Here is a 20800-nt window from a genome sequence, read left to right as displayed (position 1 = left end):
TGTAAATTAAAAACATATGTATAATGGGAGCATCCACCGACACTCTCTCTCTTGCACTCTTTTCCATTTATTTGTTTTTGTTAATATTTCACTTTTAATATTTATATTTTTTATAAATTTATTTTGATTCTTACGTTTACTTTTCTATTTTTTTATATTTTTTATCTACAAAAAACAAATTTGCATATAATATAACCGTTAAAATGACACAAACACACGTTCACACTAAATAAAACATTTGTATCTTTTTGTTTTTGTTATTTTTGTTTTAGTAAAACACTTTCATGTGTTTGGTGAATTGTAACAGTGTATTGTCACCTAAAACCGCAACACACACATACTATAAACATACACCGATTTACACGAACTCTCACACTATGGACCCGATTAAAGAGGAGGCTATATGCCGGTCGTAAGTTTAAGATTTTTACGTATTTTTCCTCTTCGAAACAAAAAAATCGCATTCAGTTTTTGGCGGAAGATGCGAACGATATTCATCAAGCGTAATGCACGACTAAAAACAAACGATTATTTCTACTAAGCAGACCGGCTAATGCGATTTATTATCGTTGTTGTCGCGTTCGTCGTCGTCATCATCATCATCGTTGTCGTCAACGTGTGCGAGCGAGTGTGTTGTGAATAAAAAACAATAATACATGGACGACAGCTAGATAGATGGATGGATGGTTAGCTTGCTGGCAAGATAGAGATGATGTCGTTTTATACATATGTTTGGGATGAATGAATAGACAAATAGAATAGAACTCTCAAGAAACTCAAAGAAAAAAAACAACAACCGAAATAGTAACAATGCAGTAGCTATATACTCGCTGTACTATATAAATGACAACAAACGCGCTACTTTGAACATTTTTAAAGGAACAGATACAAAAAAAGCGTCTTGGCTAGCCAAACAACCGAACGTTTATGACGAACAGCAAAAACAAAAATACACAGGCAGTAAAGCTAACAAACTAACAACAATAACAACCATAGACAGAGCAATCGTAATAATTCACAATGATACACACAGCAACGAGGAGCAGCACAGTAACAACAGCACTATCTACTACAACGTCTACGGCACCAGCAATAGCAGCTTTTACCCTGAATATGTAGATTTCATAGGAAAATGATTTTTAAATATATCATGACTGCCAGCAGTGAGAAATCGTGGCAGCAGCAGCAACAACAACAATCAAATAAACAAAGCGAAAAAGAAAAATAAACTTTCTTCCCTCAGCCCACTGGAAAATTTGTGTTAAATACGCCAGCGCGCAAATTTTCCTAGTTGCAAAAGCAATGCCAAGCAATCAAGCTAAATGAAATTATTAGGGTTGTCCCTAATATAGTTGAGGCAGCTAAACTCCCCTAAACACTCTCCCCTATTAAGGGACGTTAATGAAAGTTAACGAAAATGGGAAATCGCTCAATTGTCTGTCAAGGAAGGAACCAGAAATGTTGCGTACAATGTTTTCTCTTCTAATGTTCTTAACTGAGGGTAATAGTAGGATGTATACTACATCAAATCCGAAGAAATACATCTAGGCCACTGTACGACTGTGCGCTCCTTATCGTGAGAAATATTTATTGGTAAAAATATTATCTGAAGTTCAGAAAGAATGAATGTCGAGTGCTTTACGTGAACACCTGCCACTGGATGAGCTTCTGTGATGACTCACCACCGCCCCATTGTGTATTTAACACCAATGTATATGGAATATCCGGTCCAGTATACGTGCACTTTGCTGAAGTACTCGAGCTATCCAATCTCTTGCCAAATGATCACATTGCGGAAAGACAGCTAAGAAGCACCAGTCGAATAGAAAGAGAGGGCTTAACGAAAATCCTCAACACCGCACATGTTGAATTCGTAATCTCGGGAAAGACACCGAGATAGACCAACAGGTATATGTATATTCATGAGCAATGCCGTAGCGTCCTCATCCTCTTACGATCCGCTCAGATGGTATTCACAACCATTAGCTGCACAACCACATCACGAAGCCCTGTTGAATCGGCAACAGCATCTAGAGACATATTTGGTAGACCGAAATACACAGAATAATAGAGCAGGATGCATCTATATGAACTGATTTATGTTACAATGGATGTAGGAATTTCCAAAGTCAACTGAACCCAATAATTCCCCCGACAATTAGTCGCGTAGCATAAATCAACATATCCTGTTGAGATGACAACAGCATCGAGAACTTCGCCGAAGCGTAAAAAGGCATACTAAATCAGTACAAATCTACAATATATGGAGACTTTCCCGATCTTTCAGCAATTTTTGCATCAGTTCCAATCCCATGATCATAAAGATTTCTCTACGGAATGACAAGCAACCGCTGAACACTAACCTGACAATTCCCCAGCATATACCGGCGCCCCACTACACGACCGGTAAGAAATACCGATCGGCTTCTGGAATCCAGCATACCAGTGTCATTTGAAGAGAGAATTATCCAACCCATTAGGTATAGGATATATCAGTCCTTAAACCAACATTCTCTCCCCTCGAATTTGTTTTTATACCACAGCCACTACGTAGATCACGAAGGAATCTCAACCAAGTGACTAGCTAGGACAAGTCCTGCTTGCTACTGGCCACCCGTAGTACCAGATTATGTGGTTCTCTACTTCGACCCCATGTCAAATAATTCCAAGGAAAGGCCGAGGATACATTTGACATCACCAATTTATAGTCGCGGCAGACTATCACTTCTTTTAGAACGATTATTGTATGTAGAATATGAGGCTGGTAGTACAACAGAAAACCATTATGGTAAGGTGGAAGACATTGTCAAGAACAAAGTAGTAAATCATATAATAGCTTCTAAGGGCAAACATAGAGAACGTGAAACTAGCATCACACTAATGGACTTATCTTTAACTTCTTCTGAATAAAGAATCCTGCGAGTAAGGGAGGCAAAACCTAGTCAGTTATTGAGAAGCCGAGACCGTTAGCCAAATCAACCCCATAAGATAAGAGTGTTTGGAAAGAAGCCTCTACACCAAGGCAGAAGAGGAAGCTAGGCGCTAAAAGACTAAACCAGTAGACGGCTTGTACCAATGTTGTACCATGTTATGCAGCATATGACACTGCTAGTCCTAGACGTAAAAGACCAGAAGATCAGTATGAGAAGTGGAAGTCCTGATCAACAATTGTATGGGCAAAAAGCAATTATACCAATGTTAAAAAAATATGATGGGGCGATCTATGCTATGCCGAATATGACTTTGGTAATCCGAGAGGCAAAGTAGCAGAAGATCAGTATGATAAGGTAGAAGTCCTGATTAACAATTGTATGGGCAAAAGACATATTATGATCAGCGTAGTCAGTTAATAAGAAACTGAAAGACTAAACCAGCAGATGACCGAAAGATAGAAGATCAGTATGATTAGTTGGATGCCTAGATCAGCAATTTTATAGGCTAACAACGCTTAGGGAATGTGAGCAGCGAGTTTGTCGAGGCTGATCATAAGGATAACATCACAACAGCAGCCAGTTTGTTCCAGAAGTCCAGTATGATAAGGTGGATGTCCTGATCAACAATTTATGTGCAAAAGACATAGTGTGAGCAGCTAGTTTATCGGGAGTGTAAAGATTATAAGGCTAACATCACAACAATGTATTTGCACTTTGAAGAACATGGTGAAAAGCATCACTCCTCCTGGGACGGCGATAAAATAGAATCTCATAAGGAGAGGGATCATCCGGTGCTCTTGAAGTCTACTATTTACATTAAAGTATGGAGCATAGATAAGAAATTAAAGTACAAATTCACAACTTACTCTTTTTAGAACAAATTAGGAAGGAGTAAATAGGAGGATCAAAAAAACGTCAAGAAAATGCAACTCCACTTTCAGATGTTTGGCAGACTTAATGAAATTTTCAAAAATTGAGTATTTCTCATAAAATATTTATAATATTACAATACTTCCTTATGTGTGTATAATATTATTTTACAAAATTTGTAAAGAAAGTCACAACACTCCCAAATCCACAACTAGGCACACACACACACACAAGAAAAACAATTTAACAAAAGTGCCAATGAACGATCATTGAATCACAAATATTTTAAGCATGTCAACATTTTCGAAAGGAAACCACACACAAAAAATGTCAACCGAAAACAAAAACTACATAATGAACCATAGATCAACTAAAAATCAACATAATAATGCAAATAAGACTCAAGCAAATGCCTGTTCCAACATGCAAATTCTCATACTAACATAAACTCAAACACTGTGTCGTGAAATCAAATCAAACTAAACCGAATTGAATCAAACATTTCACCACTTAACTGATCTCAAATGTACAAATGTACTTATTCGTTGTACAAGGAGATGACTTGTTGCGGTGCATTTTACTCAATTCAATTTTTTTTTTTGTAGATACAGGCAGTATTTGCATAAGGAGATACCATTCATACTTATATACGTGTCGATGTAAACATCAAATGCATTTATGATTGACGGTGAGTGAGTGGTTGAGCATAATTACAAGATTGGATATCGTTTCATGGATGCTGACAATTGCTTGTTTGATGGAAGTATGCAATGTAACAAAGATCTTTTGGATTCATAATTACATTCATGGGAATGTAATTAACTGCTGACTACACCTTTACGTTATCTTTCCCTTTCCGGCAATTGCATTTCTTCAATTGCTTTTGAATAAATTTGTTTCTTTTATTGTATTTCTATGTTGCGGTTAAAAATAGAAAAAAAAAACAACAACTCATTTACATTATTTTCCCCTTATTTTATTGGCAGCTTTATTACACCGTATTTATAGTTTTTTTCTCAATGTGTAGCTTTTTTTTATTCTCTGGCTTCCACTTAAATGAAATTGAATCTCTTCATTAAATTAAATGGGCATCAATTCTCTTATCAAAACATCTGTTATTGCGCCCGTTCCCCAAAAGGGGCGAGTGGGTTGGTTGCTTAGTTTGGTTGCTTTGGAAAACTGACATTTGTTTTAATACAATGTGATCGTTTATATTTTATTAGAAAAATAAAACTTATAATAATAATAAAAAATAACGAATAGACTTTGTCGTTTGATATACAATTGATTAAAAGCATTCATGTTTGCAGTTCTTCTACTTAACAGAAGCTTTAACGTTGGCAGCGCGCATAGAAAAGATCAATTGTGGAACATGATCTTAGTAATTAATAACAGATGCCAATGTATATTGTTTCAGTTGTAAGTTGGGTCTTGGGAAATTACATCATTTTATTATATATATATATATATATATTTTTTTGCAAATGAGATCAGTAATTGAACTTTTCCAACATGTTTATAAAATAGAATTGTATGATTAGAGTATTTGCAATTTAACACGTACTGCTTATAAAAAAAAACATTTGCAAATTTGAGGTTTACACTTTTAATAGCAATAAATTACTGCATAAAGTTAGATTGACTTTAATTGAAAACTAATATAGTGGTAGGAAGATTATTGCAATTGACTTTAGAGTAGAAGTAGAACATGTCATAGAATGTCAAAACATTTAGATCATTGGTTTCTACTTCAATTCAAAATAACTGAACCAAGAAAAAAATATTAACATTTTTATATCATGTTCTAATTTATAAATTTTAAATAAAGAACTAGTTATGCTTTAGAGAAGAGTTATTTAATGAAATTGATTCTAATTGTTTATACCTTTTGTAGGTTAATAATAAGCTTTGCCCGAAATGGATTTGAGCTACCTCTTACTTATAAACACTCAATAATAATCTGGAAAGTCTTTATGCTCTTTTATTATGTTCGAGTAAATTGTTAATGTTTATATCAGCAAACGATTGAGTTCATTTAGTGTTGAACGTTGCCAAATTCTAGAAGATTGCTTATTGATCATACTTCCTAGATATAGGAATTTTTGGATACTTATCTGTTAATTTGATCTTACAATAAGTCGTATTTTCTTTGCTTATTAATATTGATTTTCAGACCATTTTTGCGGATTCACTAGCAAGATCGGAAACTTTGTATTGAAGATCATCACGTCTATGGTTCGTGATTTCCTTTCAAAACATTAGAGTAGAAGGTATATTATACAAGTGATACGATTGAATTCCTTCCTTGTCCAGGTATGTTCAGGGAGAACTTTATTCATACCAGATTTACCACAGACTGTCGAGAGTTTTAACGTGAGCACCTGCCCTGTCGGCCTTATCTCACGGTGGTCTTTTTCATCCACTGGGTAGACTTGAGAACGGTCTACCATCGCTCCTTTTTCTTCAATGAAGAACCCAGGTGGCAATTTTCGTACATTGGCTTTGACCGGTCCATGCACAAGTACTTTGCTGGAGTACTCGAGCTATATAATCTCTTGCCAAAGTAGTCACGTTAGGGAAAGACAGGTGTCATGAGCAAGCTCAATCTACCCCGACATAATGTCGCCCAACCACACTACTATGGCTCTGTTGATTCGGCAACAGCACCTAGAGACGTAACCGGTGGACGAAGCACGATCCATCAATAAGCCGTAGACATTGTTCTTACTCACAGTGAAACGCTGTGGTAATTCTGATATGAACAGAGTTTACTCTGAACATATCTGGACAAGGAAGGAAAATTTAATGGTATCACTTGTATATGATACCTTTCATCCATCATCATTCAACCCAGCACACTTCTCATTTATCCGACACATTCATAAGAGAAAAACATACGAGACACTCATTTAGATATACGGGTGGACGAGGCCCGCATACCTCTACATTCATCCCGTATCATATACAATTGACACCAACCCATTTCCAACGCTTAGTCCCACAGTCACTCCTCTGTGGGGTATCTGTTGTTTTCGGCAACAGCACCGAACTTATCCCGAAATATTGACTATTATCATGCATCAGTCTTTTAACCGCAACTTACTATCCCCGCGAATTTGGGTTTAAACCACAGCCACTACGTGGATACCGAAAGAACCTCAACCAACTGACCAGCCAGGACATAGTCCTGCGGGCAACTGGCCACCCGTAGTACCAGATTATGCGGTGCTCTGGTCTGACCTCTGGCAATCTATGCAAGGACTAAGCCAGGCAGTAGACTGTTACCAATTTTTCAGTCCCGGTCAGACCTCTTTATACCCCGGGATCGCAATAACACCAAGGCGGAGGTCTCGCCAAGGTAACACGTCCCCGGGGGGTACCAGATTTACCACAGTGTGTTCTCTGTGAGTAAGAACAGTCTTCGGTTTTTATGGTGGATTCGTGTTTCGGTCTACGAATACGTCTCTAGATGCTGTTGCCGACTCAACAGAGGTCATCCCATCTCCGTGGTTATATACGGAAGTGAAGTTTTTGCATTTCGGAAGTAAAGCAACGGGGCAGCAATGGTCAGAGATTAGATAGCTCGAGTACTTGAGCAAAGTGCTTGTACATGGACCGGCAGAATCATGTACGAAATTGCCACCTGCGTGTAAGATACACAGTCGAAAAAGGCCACACACGTAAAGCACTTCGACATCTATACAATAATCTAGTTGGGAGGTTAAGTATCAATGTCCAAGCCTTAAAACTGTGCAACTTCAAGAAGATGTTTCCAGTTAAATATGTAACATGTATTATGTAAATCTTGACCACAAGTTGGACATTCGTTGGGGAGGACACGGTCTATGAGCAACCAATAGGCATTAAGCCTGTTTCTCCATCACGATATTAGAACTACTCTTGTTCTCCGAGTAGGGTTGACTTCTGTGTCCTCAATGGAATAGAAACTGCTTAATAGAAGGACTGATGTAATGGATTCTGCCGTAACTATGTTCTCCTCGTATGTACGAAGGTCATTCCTGACATGTCTGGGGGTATCATCCATCTGTGTGATGTTAAAGTTGGGATGACTTCTCCGGTGACATCACAGGAGGAACTATTTAGTTAACATGACATTATGTTCCTTGACTGGGAGGACTTCGGTTTCTTGATAATGTTCTGAGGTAATTAATTAGCAGCTCGTTACAGTCCATTGGTTAGCATTTAGGCAGCTTTGAGAATTTATCTACTCTATATCACTAAGCGAAGGTGACCATACTGGAGTAGCATAATTAACCGCTGGCTGAACAATCGTTTTAAATGTTTCTTTATCCATACGCCAAGTGTTGCCGGCTAGCAGTTTAAGGACCTTGTTTGGGTGGTACACGATCGGATTTTGGGTACCATCGACCACGATGCCAAGTGTTAAATTTAATTCCTTCTTTCAACAACAAACAAACCTTTATTGAGTCGAGAACTTCTGAAATTTTAATCATAGAAAAGTGTATACCGTGATGGTTAACCGAAAATCTAAGAAGCACTGAAGATTCACTCAACTTAGCCAACAAACTCAATTGTGTTTAAAATGGATGCAATCGCTCAATAGTCTAAGAGAAGAGTTTTATTTCATATTGAATTTGCCCTATTGACCTTATCTAAAGCAGAGTTCAATTATATTTGAATCTTCAAAACTCTGATATCATCTCTAAATCATTTAGACTAAATGAGTTGATGAAATACTACCTATAAGGTCTCTATTTAACTCATTTAGTCTAAATGAGATGAAGAAATACTACATATAAGGCCTCTATTGGAGACTCCCAATTAAGACTCTAATGTTTTTTATGTTTACTACAAAGGAAGTGAATGAAAGAAGATGGTTACTTTGTAATTCTATTTGAAATGAATTATTGTGCTCATCACATGGCAGAAAAATATACCGTTCATATATGACTTCTTTAAAAGTTGCCAAAATGTCAGAAGAAATGGATACTTTCCTTCTTTTTTAGAAACAATCTGCGGTCACAAACTCTGTCGCTATTGCTAAGTCAATCAATGGATCAAAAAATGGACTATTCCCGAATGAATAACTTAAATATCAAGAAAGAGAGATCAGTCTGAATTTCAAAGTCAATCAATCGGCTTAAATGTTAAAAATGCGATATTAACATATGGCATTCAGAGCTTAGATCCACATAGGAATGCATAAAGCTCGTCAGGTACATCAACATCGATGGTAGTGCTCTCTATTTAAAGGAATTGAGTTTTAGGTACTGAAATGGGTCAGTAAAAATGATTACAACCGCTCCAATTGTCCGAAAATTGGTCTACAAACTTTTAAATTGAGATACATAACTTAAAAATACCAAGAAAAGGTTTTATTAGCGCTAGATCAGACAACCTAAAGAAAGCTATCCGTTATTGAAAATAATATTATAACATGCCGACCTTTTGAATTAGAAGCTACAGAATATGTTAAGGATATTAAAATACCATTAAAATTAACCTAAAATCAGACTCAAAACTTTAAAGTTAGCCATCATATATTACAGATTTGTATAACCTTCTTTCGTGATAAGTACAATTAATACTCAGCAGTTCAGTCGGACAGTCCCGAACTAGGTATTTAACTTAAGATTACCCCTAGCCACCGACTGCCCAGGTGACTACCTATTTTAACATGAGCTTGTCCTACGAGGAAGTGACAGACAAAAAGCTAAAGATTTTTTTAATGTGTCCACTATCTCGCTTATAAAGGGGTCACTAAAATGACGATTATCTTTACCCTCGTTTACAAAGAGTAAATCCGTGACGAAAGACGAATTAGAGTCAACTAGGTGGTTAGAGCGGAAATAACTGTCTTTTTCCCTCTTTTTGTCTCTTTGTCGAACTGCTGGGTAATTATGGAACATCACATATTCATCAATATGTACTATAATTTTACTCAAGGCTGTATATTCAATAAGGTAATTGCGGCTAAATACAAAATAAATACATTTCAAAACTAAAAGCTTAAAAAACGAACCGACAAGTACTCAAAACAATACAACAATATCGCATACGAGCACAAGTACTGACTGTTTCTATTAGATCATTTTAGTATTATACTCTCGAAGCGCTCGTCTGAATCAATGATTGATTATTTAAATGTTTTATTTTTTTGCATACAAAATTTATCATATTTTTACGTTTTATAGCAAAAAAAGAGAATTATAAAGGAAATAAGAAAACAACTAAAAATGACGTCATTATACATGCATATAAAAAAAATTTTAAATAAAATATTATATAGTGTAAAGAAATTTTTTAGTTTTATTGTTTTTTCTTTAATCTTTTTTGTATTAAAAGTACAAAAATAAATAAAATAAAAAAAAAACAAAATACAGTCAACGAACAGCAATCAAAATTTATATCTTAAGAGTTTAAATAGTTCTTTTTTTCATACGTAGTGAAGTTTGTATGAGTATTAATGTGTTTTTTCTTTATTTCAGATGAACCAAAAGTTAGTCACATCTGTGGAATGTCTGAAATGCAAACTAAAACCCATACAATGGTATTTTACACAAATACTTAAGCGATAAGCAAATTTATACCTTTATTTTGTAAATTAAACAAAAAAAAAATGACAAATTAAGTTGAACATTTTAAGAAGTGAGTAAAAAATTTTAAAGGAATAAAGAAATATTTTTTAAAATCATAAATTTTAAATGACTAATAGTGGCCAACTCCCAAAAATAATAATAATGGTCATTTTAGGTCTTTGCGTTTTGTTTGAGGGTTAATTGATATTAATGTTAAGGTTGTTGTCTATGATAAAATTAGATCAATATACATATAATTCGGCGTGCTTCAACAAATTAACAAGTTAATAAGGGAAATTTTGTTAGAGTTGCCATGGCTATGAAATTTTATTATTTCAGGGGGAAATAGTTTTCATTAGTTTGGGCAAAAAAGTAGATAATTCTGAAGTTATAGTAATTTGATCTTTCTATTAAAAACTCTTGAAGAGATTTTCTCGAACATGAAATTAGAAATTCCAGATTCAGGACTACTGAGTCTGGAGTTAGATTTGTTTCTCTGTTAATCAGAGCAACAGTTTAAAGTGTTGTTTCAAAATGTATAGTGTATTTGTTCCTACAAAATAAATTCAAAGTTGCCAAAGGGCCTACGATTTAATGTTATACGCTACCTATGGACTGTATGTCAAATGTTTTTTTTTTTTTTTGATAGAGGTCTACTTGTTCGCCATGCTAGGAGATTCAAACTAACTTGATCATTTTGTTTGGGATAGTCCTGCTTTGTCGGTCAAACCGATGACCTTGTTCAAAATTCACACCTTTGAAAATGTATGCATGAAATCATTGACAGTTCTGAGTCCAAAATTAAGTCCAATATGAAGCGGCCTTCAAAGAATCAATCAAATATGATATGTGTGTCAACGCAAGGGGGAGCTGGAGAAATTGCACCACGTCAGCCGGTCATAACCACAGGTCTATAGGTCTATACGGCTTTGATGACTGGCGTGAGAAGGTGTGTGCCTCTAAAGCGGCCTCCCATTATCCGAGATCATAGGGTGTGTTTGTTTAGGACTCTGTTACTTCTGTAGCCACTAAAGACTTCTTTGCGGCGCTTTCTGAGTGCATGCAATTGACAATTGGTTGACGTTGGATGGATGACGTCTTGGATGTCGATATGAAAGGGTTTGGAATTTTATACGAATGTGTCGCGGAAAGAAATCGTGCATTAGAATCTAATGGTTGTGGTGTCTCGGCAGATAACATTCTTAAGAAACTATCTAGTCAACAACACACGGCCAGACAGTAACCTGGTCTTCTCAAATATGATATTTCTGTGTGTGGTCAATTTGACGCATTCACAGTGATTCGGAGTGCATTGTTTTGCGCGGTTTATTGACCTTGCCATTGTTTGTCGCTGAGGTAGAAGGTTCATATTACTATTGCATAATTAAAAAGTCCCCAACCGCTTTGTAGCCGCGCTACAATCGTTTCTTTGTTCACGCCCCACGAAAGTCTACTGGAACTTTATGAACCTTTTTCAAATTACTAATCTTTTAAACCAATTGAAATGTTTAAAGCCCTCCTTACATCTTTGATACGAAGGTGAAAGGGAACACCGAAGAATTCGAAGCAGATAGCCTAATATTACGTAACATCTGAGAGTTGGCACTTAGGATGGGCAGTTTTGGTTAGCCCGTCTTAGAATTTTATATTTCGACAGAATCATCCCCTTTCTGATCAATGTTGTGTATAAAAAACTCCCAAAATTTCTATAGAAACAAATTTTTTTGGTAACTCTGAAGTAAAGTAACACTCTCCGATAAACAAAACAATAAAGATAATAAACGATTAATATCAACAAATACGCATACATTTGGAAACTAACATACAAACGCAAATACACATACAAAATATACACACTGAGTCAATAAAGAAATATTAATAATCAAAAAAATTAAGAACAAGAATCAGAACAAGAGAAAAAACTGTAAGAATAAATAAAATTGCCAGGCGTTGTTAACTTCGGTAGCACATTTTGGATGAAGACACACAAATAAAATAAATAAACATAAAATATCTTAACAAATGGAGAAAATCACAAAAAAGGGATGAGTTTGTTGTTCTGGTGCGGGTACTAAAGATAATATTGTTGTATATCCAATATGTGCGGTAAATGAACCAGAGATGGAAAATTTGTCAATTTTTAATTTTTACCTTTTAAAAATACCAACACGTAATAATAAGCCATTAAACTAAGCAATAAATTTGCCTGTAGACCAGTTCATAGTCTTGTAAATAGTCTCATCAGAATGCTATTAAAAATACTAATCAGTAGTCCTTAAATTAGTCAACAAATTAAACAATTAAATAGTCTGTAAACCTGCCCACGGATTAGTCCATAGACTACGCCAAAGATTAGCCCATAGACTTGTCTATAGACTATTCAATAGTGAATACATTAGTATATAGACTTGTCAATGGACTAGTCGCTTGAATATACAATAGACTACTTAATAAGCAAGTTGATGGACTAGTCAATATACGAGTCCTTAGTCCATATACTACTCAATAGACTAGTCCATAGAGTAGTCTATGCACTAGTTCATACACTAGTTTATAGAGCAGTCAATACACTAGTCAACAGAGTAGCCAGATAACTAGTCTATAGATAGATACATATAAACTAGTCCATAGAATAGTCAATATACTAGATCATAGACTACTCAATAGACATTTCCACAGACTATTCTATACACTAGGCCATATACTAGATCACGGACTAGCAATTGATTAGGCTACAAAATGCACTACTCCATAGACTAGTCAATATATTTGCCAGTTGACAAGTCTATAGACTAGGTATAATGTAGTTCATAGACTACTCCATATAGTAGTCATTACACTAGTTAATATATCAGTATAGAGACTAATCAATATACTTGTTAATACACTAGCCCATAGACTAGACAATACACTTGCCCTAGAATATGTCAATAATATGTACATACATATATGTATGTTCTTTTCAATCTGAAAATGTAATACTTTTCCACAAATCAGTATTATTTTAGAATTTAAATTTTCCATGTCTGAACAACAGATTCCAAACATTTCACTCCAACACCCTGTAAAACAGATGACGTGAGAAAACACACATGTGCGTAAGTGTATGTGTGAAAATTTGTTGAAATTTTGTATCTGTATTTGCGAGTATTTAAATTAACTTTAATTAAAGTTATTGTTGTTTTCTTATGATTTATTGGCCCTGATGTTATATGAATGTTGCTGATGACGACGGAAGTTCTAGTCAATTATATGAAACCAAATATTACAAGCAACAGATTTTTACCTAAAACCAATTGGAATTGAATCTATTATTGTGCGATGTATGAATGTAAAACACCGGTTTGGTGTGTTTTTATAAAAATAACATAAAATAAATAAAAGGCAACCCCACCCACCCCAACTGAAAATAAAGATACAAACTGGGTAAATCTTGAAGATGAAGAAAAAGTAAACTTACCTAAATCTTCCATGGCTGCTGTTGAATTGATAAGACTTCTTTTTTTATAAAATTAAACACAAATTATTTAAACTTTTCTTTTTTTGCTTTTTGAAATTAAAATTTATGTATAATTATTTTTTTTCTTTTTTTGCTTATTTCTTTTTTTCACAAACGCAAATCTTGTTTTGTATGTTGCCGTAAATGTATTTGCTGCTCCAAATTCTTTTCCCTCAATATTTCCGCGAATTTTGTGAAAAAACTGTAAAAACTCTTTTACAACTTGGTTTTAATTTCTTCTCTTCTTTTTTTCGCAATTTATTTTAATAATTTGCTTCTTTACCACGCACACACTTTATAAAATTTATTTGTTAAAATTATTTTTCTTGGTTATTTGTGGATTTCTTTCATTGAAATGTTTCAAATTGAAGTTGCTGTGCTCGACTAATCAAGTTCTCTGATTCACTTTTATTCGGCGTTAAAAAATAATGTCTGTTAATAAAAAAATATGTGTATTTTTTCTTCTTCTTCTCGTTGTTGTTGGTTTTGTGCTCCCCACCAAACGTCCCCTACCTGAAGATTCAAAAACACACATGAAATGTATACAAAAATGAAGAAACCGAAAGAAACAAGAAACCAACAACAATATTAATAATCCAATCGGTATCTACAACAGCAACAACTACAACACTTCACTTCAATCATAAAACAAAACAGAAACAACAGAAGAAAAACATGTCAACAAAGCGAAATACCAGTAGAAAACATAATACAAAAGTAAACAATGAGCGAGTAGAATGTTGTGTAGAGAAGGAATTGTCAAAATAAAAAAAAACGTAAGCAAAGACAACGTTAGAAATTATATGCGGAAATAAAGAAACTATTGCAATGACAGGGTTGTTTAATTTAGACGTTTTATTTTTAAAATTTAGTCAAAAGAGTTGCCATATATTTAATAATTACAAGAAATTTAGGTTTAAGTTAAGAAGGGTTATTCACAATAAAAAGGTGCAACTCCAATTGGGTGAACATGAAGTCCATTGTGATTCGCTTCATAGACATGAAAGATAGTGAAACAAAACACTAAAACGGTCGATTCCCAAGGAATTTCCACCCAGAAAATTTACCAATTCAATTATCGAAATATAGAAACGTGAAAGAATCTGAGTCTCCTTATAAAACCCAGTCGAAGAAATTACTAATTCCACTGATAAAACCTAGTAGACTGTGATGGTTAAGTATCGCAATTTCCCCAAGTTCGTCTTGGAACCTATTTCCCAGCCCTTTCAACCAGAAATTATGTATTCTAGAATAGTGGCATATTATATGCTCGATCGTCTCGAGTTTCCCGACATATATGCATAATCTGCAGTAGTCCGGTATATTACTGTCCCACTTACTGGAAAAGGCCCTAATTGAGCAATGCACCGTTAGCATACCTAACAGAATCTTTAGGATGCGTATATCAAGTCCTTTTTTCTTTCCATGAAAGCTTACTATTAAGGAAAGTGCCTAAATACCCCCTAGATAAACTAAGTTCGACGCCATCTAACTGAAGTTTTTTACGTTATACCTTCTGTCAAATAATACCAGTTCGGTTTTGCCAAGATTTACTCCCTGTCCTTTATCTTTCGCTTATAAAAAGTTTTCACCTAATGCAGTCTCCCTGACGTCACTGACCGTGGATAGAAGTTTTCCCTTGACCAATAACACCACGCCATCGGCATAGGCAATGTTCTTCCTACCTTAAGGATACATTTATAATTCTTCTACAAAGCTTGCAAATTATCAACTCATCAGGAAGCCCTGCGCACTATAAGCGAATTGCTTATCACCTCAATCTCTATATTATTGAAAGCTACCTCTATCTCCAAAAACGCGGCCAGAGTATAGTACCTATTCTTCAAGCCATGCTCAACACAACTTTCCACTAACTACACCAACATTTTTTACTAATGAGGTGAGGATCAATATTGTTCCTTAGATGTATACCTATCCGTCTTTCAAGCATTTTTAACAGAGAAAAATATAGGCGGTTAGGTCTAAAATCCTTTGGCTTGAATGGCTTGCCTTCCCGGCCTTGAGTATAAAAATAAATACCTACTTTTAAGGCATCTCTTAAAAATAGTGAACAGATGAGATAAAGTATCCCAGGAAATATGCCATCCGGCCCACTGACTTGAAGTGGTCAAATGAATTTACCGCCCATACTAGGTTTTCCTAAGAGACTATTTCCTCTATATAACTGGAGGTGTTACTTGGCGCCACAGACTCGAAGTCCTATTGGTCGTCAACTGCAGGCAGTCCGGAAAGTGTGTTTTCATTAATAGAGCAAGGTTTGCAGAACTAGAGTCCGTCTTTTGGATATACCGTATGGGTCTTTGGATAATATCCGTCGGAATCTGGATAGCCCGTTCACAGTACTGGGACTATGATAATTGCTACTTTGATTTCTTGTTTGCTCTTCTTGTTGTTGACCTGTAAGCTTAGCCCTATTGAACAATTTTCTAACAGATGACCTTTCAGTTCTAAGTTCCTTAGTCCACCACTTAGGTTGTTCACGTTTGGGCAGAAAAAGCCTGTTTTGTCAACCCAGTCTTAACCATATCATTAATGGCTCCCAAAATTATTAATTTTCAGGGGTCCCCAAAAGTGATCTCTTCTTGTCAAATCAAAATCTAATGTGAAGATAATACTAGACTATAGAATAGCAAATAGACTAGACTAGACCATAGAATATACTAGACCATAGACTAGATTATAGACTAAACTATAGACTAGACTATAGACTAGACTATAGACTGAACTATAGACTAGACTATAGAATAGACTATAGACTAGACTATAGACTAGACTATAGACTAGACTATAGACTAGACTATAGACTAGACTATAGACTAGACTATAGACTAGACTATAGACTAGACTATAGACTAGACTATAGACTAGACTATAGACTAGACTATAGACTAGACTATAGACTAGACTATAGACTAGACTGTAGACTAGACTATAGACTAGACTATAGACTAGACTATAGACTAGACTATAGACTAGACTATAGACTAGACTATAGACTAGACTATAGACTAGACTATAGACTAGACTATAGACTAGACTATAGACTAGACTATAGACTAGACTATAGACTAGACTATAGACTAGACTATAGACTAGACTATAGACTAGACTATAGACTAGACTATAGACTAGACTATAGACTAGACTATAGACTAGACTATAGACTAGACTATAGACTAGACTATAGACTAGACTATAGACTAGACTATAGACTAGACTATAGACTAGACTATAGACTAGACTATAGACTAGACTATAGACTAGACTATAGACTAGACTATAGACTAGACTATAGACTAGACTATAGACTAGACTATAGACTAGACTATAGACTAGACTATAGACTAGACTATAGACTAGACTATAGACTAGACTATAGACTAGACTATAGACTAGACTATAGACTAGACTATAGACTAGACTATAGACTAGACTATAGACTAGATTAAAGACTAGACTACAGACTAGACCATAGACTAGACTATAGACTAGACTACAGACTAGACTACAGACTAGACTATAGACTAGACTATAGACTAGACTATAGACTAGACTATAGACTAGACTATAGACTAGACTATAGACTAGACTATAGACTAGACTATAGACTAGACTATAGACTAGACTATAGACTGGACTATAGACTGGACTATAGACTGGACTATAGACTGGACTATAGACTGGACTATAGACTAGACTATTGACTAGACTATAGACTCGATTAAAGACTAGACTATAGACTAGACTATAGACTAGACTATAGACTAGACTATAGACTAGACTGTAGACTAGACTATAGACTAGACTATAGACTAGACTATAGACTAGACTATAGACTAGACTATAGACTAGACTATAGACTAGACTATAGACTAGACTATAGACTAGACTATAGACTAGACTAAGAATTAGACTGTAGACTATACATTAGACAACAGACTGACTACTATGTGGACAGCTTATCAAAAGTTTATAAGTTAGAAAAAGTACTGAAAAAGTTTTGAAAAAAGGACTAAAGTACTGAATTTTCCATACCTGATGAACATTCCATTTTCAACCTAACCTAACTTAAAAATTGCAACAATGTTTTAGAGAAAAGATTCTGATATTGATAGCAACATCAATAGATCCAAAGGTTGCTATTCAAGAAACTGAATTGGTGCTATTTGCATTCATTCTAGAGCATATTTTTTTATTAAAAAAAAAATACTAAAATGATTCTTTTGACTTTATTTAGAAAACAAATTAAAAAAAAACCCTATAAATGATTAAGCTGGAATTAAAGATAAAATAAAAACACAATAAATATTTTTATTTAAAATATTTATTCAGTGCTGCACAGTTGTTTTTTTTTTTATTTTAATTATTATTCAGTATAATTTACAAACTATCAAAAAAGTATTATATATGAATGTAATAATTGTAGTAAGTTTGTATGTTTTAATTTAATTTTATTTATGTAAATTCACTTAAGTTTAGCTTCTGCTTAGAATACAAAAGTGATAAAATTTTATTATTTATTGCAAATTGTATACGTACATCAATTAATTTGTTTTTTTTTTTTTTTTTGTAATTAATTTTCAAATTAGTTACAACATTTAAAAAGAAAGTTGCCATGTAATAATGTTATTTAATAAATATTAAAGGAATTTACAGTTGCAATTATTAAGAGATCGTATAAATGTTTAATATCTATTTAAAAAAACCGATTGTACATTGTATCAAGAGATCATAATATCATGTTTAAATTCATTTCAATAGTATCCAATATTTAGTTTTGTTCAAAATCTTTTTATATTTAAGGCATTATATATTATAAATATTAATTTATAAAGTTTTTTTTATGATTTTTGTTTTAGTAAATATTATAGTTTTCTTTTTATTTATTTATTATCTTTTATAATTAAAACTGTAAATCCTTTAATTATACAAGTACTTATTGAAAAATTTTTCCAATATTTTATGTTATTTATTGCAATTTTATTCTATTTACTTAAATCTAATATTGAAAGGATGTTTTTTATATAATTTTTTTTTTTAACAACAACTGTGAAAAAAGTAATGATTATCAAAAAACTACAACTATATTCCAATAGAGAAATACAAAATTTCCAAAAAAAAAGTATATTTTTGTATAGATTTATTATATAAAAAAGAAGTAGAAAAATTACAACAAAAAATCGGAACTAATAGGTGGCATATTATAAGGAAACAAATAAATCATCTATAATAATTAACATCAAGTCTTTTAATTTCGAAATTGTTTATAAATTTTAATTTCTTTTTTTTGGTTGTATAAAACTATTAAATACATATAAAGTTTTAATAGAAATTTATTACGTGAATGGGGGTGAGTGAAGTGTGATTAGTGAGTGAGTTATTTAAACTATTTTTTATAAAAATTAAATAGTCTGTTTTTATAAAATTAATAAAATTATTCATAAAAGGACGAAAAGTTAAAATATTTAAAATTAATGCAGATTCGCCAAAATCCTTGAGAAATTTTGGTCTCTGGGTTAAAAATTTGTTGACCTTGCAATCAATATAGATTTTATAATTGAAGTAAAAAAATAGCCTCTGCTCTCCACTAAATATCTATGTAGAATCATAATTCCAAAAACTTTACAAGTGGAAAAACTGTAGATATGTACACCTAGTAGTCTCCTACCAGAGATATTGGACCTACGCGGAAATGTACCACTGCTTCATATGTTTACAGTTCTGCGAACTGATGAATTTCAGACTTATATTCACCAACTAAAAATTGAAGGACTGAGTGTTATGGGCCTTTAATAGATGTCATAGTTGAGTGATTGCTTAATATTAAATGAATTTCTAACAATGGTCCAAAATTTAACATAAACAGATTTAAATTACTTACATCCTGTAAAGGATATTCATCAGGAAAGAGAACTGTAAACATTTGTAAGCCACAGGTGTGTTGACAAATAGTTTGCAGTAAGTCAACTGTTATGATAATTCGATATTCCCTATGGAATTGGCGATAAAATATAAATGGAATTCCCAAACACAAATGGTTTGAACTGGATGAATTAAATATGAAGTTGGGACTCTAGTTGGACTTAATATTGTTGAGACAGACACAGTAGTCTGAAAGGAATCGGCGATACAATAGGAAAGGAATTCAAAAAAAAAAGAAAGAAATTGTTGACTCTTTGAAAACTGTAGCCGTTGGAATTGAATTCCCAAACACGAATAACTTGAACTGGATGAATCCAAGATGGAGTCCGGACTCTAGTTGGGCACAATAGTCTGAAAGGAATCGGCAATAAAATAGGAATAGAATTCAAAAACAAAAAAGAATTGTTGACTCGTTGAAAACTGCAGCCGTTGGAGTATTCAGTGATAGTGTATATAATGTCCAGGGCCAGGCATAAGACTGTCCTAGAGACTCGCTGAAGAATACAGCTTTTCGATCTACATATGTATATCTTGGTTATATTAGAGCCGAAGTCAATGGCATACATAATAACACACCTCACAGAGATACTATTTATGCCAATAGTTAGACAGAACTGAATTACAGTGGTTGTGAAGGACTCCAAAATCCTCTTTAACTTTACACTATATTTATTACAAAACTGTTAAAGTCCAGGTAGTTTGAGGTGGATATTACAACTATCAGAATACTAATGGGATCAGACAAGAATAGTCAGGGCCAGACACTAAAGAACACAGCTTCTTCGGGCTACATACATCATGGGGATATTAAGAGCATAGGCCAAAGGCTTACCTAAATGACATACCTCACAGAGGTACTATTTATGCCGATAGTTAAACGGAACTGAATTACCATGATAGTGGAGGACCCTAAAATCCTCTTTAACCTATAATTTATTACAAATATAGTGTAAACTTATAAATGATAAAATATGCGAACTGTACTGGTAGTTTGA

This window comes from Lucilia sericata, unplaced genomic scaffold (assembly GCF_015586225.1).
Source record: "Lucilia sericata isolate MDLA Ls3-8-SP2 unplaced genomic scaffold, ASM1558622v1 Contig000383F_arrow, whole genome shotgun sequence".
Classification (NCBI taxonomy): domain Eukaryota; kingdom Metazoa; phylum Arthropoda; class Insecta; order Diptera; family Calliphoridae; genus Lucilia; species Lucilia sericata.
Note: the sequence above shows the minus strand (reverse complement) of the source record.